Source organism: Gekko japonicus, unplaced genomic scaffold (assembly GCF_001447785.1).
Source record: "Gekko japonicus isolate JY-2015 unplaced genomic scaffold, Gekko_japonicus_V1.1 scaffold702, whole genome shotgun sequence".
In the NCBI taxonomy this organism is placed as follows: Eukaryota; Metazoa; Chordata; class Lepidosauria; order Squamata; family Gekkonidae; genus Gekko; species Gekko japonicus.
The window spans coordinates 395467-400378 of NW_015175377.1; positions in this window are offsets into that span (position 1 = coordinate 395467).

Here is a 4912-nt window from a genome sequence, read left to right on the forward strand (position 1 = left end):
GCAGGTGAGTCTTACTGTGTTCCCGGGAGTCGCGATCCAAGAACCCGCACGTGGCTTGGCCGGTCCAGCTCGTGTGCTTTTAGAGTTCACCCGCTGATCCTTAAGCTGCCCCTTTTCCGCTACGAGGAGATTTCTCCCCAGCTTGGACCTCAGATAAGTATAAGCGATATCCTGTTGTGTTATCCCCCTTGTCTGTTGCTTTTGTTATTTTCCTTGCTGATTGCTTTCTGTGAACTATTGTAACTAAGGATCTTGTGAGAATCTGTGTATGCATCTGTTTTCATATGCTTGAGAACTGTTTAGTAAAAAGGCAACATTTATTCATAAACCTAGTGTGTTGTCTCAATTCCTGGGAATTAGGAGCGTTTCGTTGGCCAATCTGACCTCTGTATACACTGGACAAGAACTCACGCCTCGCCCACTGTTGTAGATAAATCAGAATTGGGCTCCCGGAACCGTCCTTAGAGGAGTTCGGGTCACAGATTTTGGTGCCCCGTGTGAGACTCCTTTGGACCTATCAGAACCAGAACCTCGACCAGCTGGTTCTGAAGGATCCAAAACGTGGAGAAATGATCTGGCTTTTCGAACGCTCTAGGCAGGGAAGAGTGAGTGGTTTCTGTCTGCGCGTCTGGCCCGTAGAGGCAATACTATTGTGGGAGGGAATCTTCACCCCTTTCACCCTGACCTCAGGAGCATCTTCGACCGCGCTCCGACCCTATCGTTTTGGGAGGAAACCGTGGCGCGACTACGAAGAGGACTCTGCTAGGGAAAGCTCCAGTTGCACAAGCACGACATACACGCAGGGACATATAAACCCCCTGTCTCTTTAAAACGATCCCCGACCTTCTCTGTAAAGCCAGAAGGCGCCCTTTTGCTTTCCTGGAATCGGAGCCGCGTTTCCGATTCCCCCACAGCGAGTTTGGGGAAATCTCGCCCGGGAACGGCACAGACCGCGTTCTGAAGCCATCCCGCCCCGGAGCCGCGTCTCTAGGGGGAAACCTCAAAATACTGGTGTGGATTAGTCAGCCAGGGAAAATGGAGTTGATCGCCCAGATTCCAAACGCTCATCACAACTAGGCTGTCCAGCGCTGCAATGTGCTAGGTGCAGACCTTGATCCACGGGACGGAAGGTGCCTGAGATCAAAACAGGGCAGGGTGACTAAACCTGGAGGTGGTGACAGAGAGCGTTTCCCAGTTGAAGGCACGGCAAGCCCTCCCTTTCTCTGAGATACGCTCCGAGGTCGCAGCTGCCAGAGAGAGTCATTCTCGTCCTAGGTTATTGATTTTGGGGGTGGAACCTGGGGAGGTGGAGGTTGGTGAGGAGCGAGACCTCAGCAGGGTACAATGCCATAGAGTCCACCCTGCAAAGTAGCCATTTTCTCAAGAGGAACTGTCTTATTCATCTGAAGATCAGTTGTAATAGTGGGAGATCTCCAGGTACCACCTGGAGATTTGGCAGCCCTACTGGGGAAGGATATGTTTAGTGTAGGTTATCATGGCGCTTTCACACACGCTAAATAATGCTGTTTCAATCCACATCAGTGACCATTTGCAAGTGGATTTTGCCCTTCCACACAGTAAAATCCAGTTGCGAAGTGCATTGAAAGTAGAAATCTTCAGGATTCATTTGTTTTGAAGCAGTAGTTGTCCTTAGTGCAGATCTCTCCGTATACCTAATAAACAACACCACTGCCTTCTAGAGGGATTCTGTGATATTTAGTAGTAAGTCCTGGATAGTGTCAGACATTGATTTACAAAACAAACAATGTAAATGGAGATTAAAGCTTGGAGCCTTTCTCCAGTTTGTTCCCTGGGAATGCTCCTGGAAAGAAAATACTAGACCAGAGTTGCTCCTTTGCCAATGTTCCACTGAGATTAAGAACAAGTGTTAAATTGCTGGGTGTACCTGAGGTCAAGAAACAATACTCTTCCCCTTGGGGCTATACAATACTGTTGGCAAATTTCCTCTGTGTATGCTTATGGCACAGGACCAAAACAGATATTTGTCCATAAGCACTGAAGCAAGTTTTAACTGGGACTAACAGTTTTCTTTAAAAATTTATTGTAAACAAGACCCTTGTTTTCTTTCTGATATTAAAAAAAAACCTTACTATGTTATGCTGTGTTCAGGGAATGAAAAAGGATATCAGCAATATCTTTTTGGTTCAGATTATTTTTTTAAAAGTGATATCAAAGCAACTATTTCACACCAGCAATTGTGTTTTATATATATGGAGGACTGGGAAATATGCCCATTGATTGCTTTGAGTGGCTTGCGTTTAGAATTATAGATCACAGCAAAGGGGTCGCTTTGATTAGCCTTCTCCCAATAAGCATAAAACAAGAAGGTCCACCTTCTGAAACCTGGCAACGATGTACAAATGGATATTCTGAACCTAAAAAATAACTTGAGAATGCAATTCAGATCAGTAAAAAGGTATAGAAATCAAATTCCTGTTGCAGAAGAATGTCCTGTGTTTCAGTCTTTGGAAGAAAACAAACGTAGCACATAAAAAGTTGGCCTGGCCATTATTAAATGAACTATTGTGTGGGGGTGTTGAGAATGAGATTCCTGCTTTGGATAAAATTAGAGTTTCCCAGTTTGAGGACATACTGGAAGGACAGATACTGAAGCTGAAGCTCAAATACTTTGGCCAGCAAATGAGAAGGGATCACTCACTGGAGAAGACCCTGATGCTGGGAAAGATTGAAGGTAAAGGAAGAAGGGGATGGCAAAGGATGCGATGGTTAGACAGTGTTATCGATGCAACAAACATGAAACTGAGCAAACTCTGGAAGACGATGGAAGACAGGAGGCCTTGGCGTGATGTGGTCCATGGGGTCGTGAAGAGTCGGACTTGATTGTGCGACTGAACAACAAGAAGAACAACAACAACAAAAAAGAGTTTCCCAGTTTGAGGACATAACTGGGTTTTCCTCAGCTTACAACCTCTTCAGACTAACATACAATAACCTAGACCTAGTTAGACCTAGTTAGACCTAGACCTAGTTAGAAGACAACATTAAATACTGCTGGGCTGTCCATCATGAGTAGCTGGATACAGCATATGGGTTACATTTCTCTAGACCTGCCTTAAGAAACTCATGCCGGCATACTATAAAGGATGGCTTTATGAATGAGAGAGGAGAGGAGAGGACCAATGAGGTGGTCATTTAATTGGGCCCTGCTTGCCGAGCTTGGTAAATCAGAAACAAAGAGGACTTCTAAGAAAGTCCTGGTTCTCCTGCTTTGCGGAGCTAATCTTTTGGGCTTTTGTCTAGCTTTGGGAAACAGAACATTCCTGATAGAAGATACACGTGTGAACTGCATTTCCAGCTGCCAGAAAATCTGCTTCCACTGATTAAGCTGTCAAGGAAAGACCTTTCACAGACAAATCAATAGTGGTTTTCCCCTGTTTGAATCTACTATTCTATTCAATGCAAAGCATATAAGAAATTAGGCACACTGTGCTCTTAGAGATGTCAGCATCTCACTGACTCTGTTCCCTGTAGTAACTTCAACAGAAACAGATATAAATGGAGCTGTTGTCTCCACATCAGGGAATGCTAACATTCTGGCATTGGAAAAAGCACAGTAGGATAACAGCATGTTCCATTCCAGCAAGGGTAAAAACTGCTACTGTTTGTCCTGTCAAAACTTATAATCACCAACAGATCTCCCCTTGTTGGAAAAGGCAACGTCTGGTGTACAAAGAAGAGAAGAAGACCCTGCAGGGGGCAGCAGGAAGACAATTAGGATAGTGAGGTCAGCGACCTTCCCTCCTGTTAAGTGTCATTCCTTGTCTGTCTGCAGATTGCTACTCTTAGGACAATTTCCCCCTTCTTGGAAGTGGCACATTCAGTCTTACCCTCTCTCTCAGCTAGAGATGTAGTTAGGAACCTGTTTCTCTTTCTCCTCTTTCCTATCAAGTATATTAATCCCTAAATAAACCTTTAACTACTCTTTAATCGAGGAGCTGTGGTGGCTCAAGTGGTTAAGACGCTGAACTGCAGGTTGTGGAAGGTCGGTAGTTCAGCAGTTCGAGACCTGAGTGTGCCGCATGATGGAGTGAGCTCCCATCTCTAGTTCCAGCTCCTGCCAACCTAGCAGTTCGAAAGCAAGAAATTGCAAGTAGATAAATAGGTACCGCTTTGGTGGGAAGGTAACAGCGTTCTGTGCACCTTGGTGTTTAGTGATGCCGGCCACATGACCACGGAAACGTCTTTGGACAGCGCTGGCTCTTCGGCTTCAAAACGGAGATCAGCACTGCAACCCTAGAGTCAGATTCGACTGGCTTTCGAGCAAGGGAACCTTTACCTTTATTTACTCTTTAATCAGGTTGTGCACCATTGCTGTGTTAATTACTCTGCCAACACCCCTTTGTGGGGTCGGAACGGAAATCCTGGAGGCATGCCCGGGGTCAAAGTTCAGGCTTCCCAAGTCAAAGTTCGAATTCCCACAGACACTACTCTGCCGGGAGAATTGGCAAGCAGGAAACAAGGTTTTCTGAGTTTGCATGAGGCTGCTAAATTCCTCTTATAACAATGAATTACTGAGAGCATACAAGCTTTTGCAACATTCAAAGATTGTCTTGCCTGAGAAGAACATTCTGTATTCCTAACATAGAAAGCTTGATAATGTAACAATGTTCAAATGAATGAGCTTGCTTTTCTTTCTGTTAATAAAAATGCTGCTGAGAGACAGCCTGTCAGAAGAACAGGGACAGTTGTGGTACAGAGAGAGAGACAGACAGAGCTGATCTGCAGCTTCAAAGAAATCAGTGTGTTGTGTGATTCTTGAACACCCTATCTAAAGTCTTCAAGTGGCGCCCGAACAGGGACTTGAAACTTGGAAGACTCCATCTCATCAACCGTCTGGCAAAGACCCCAAGGTGCACCTTCGTCGTGATTC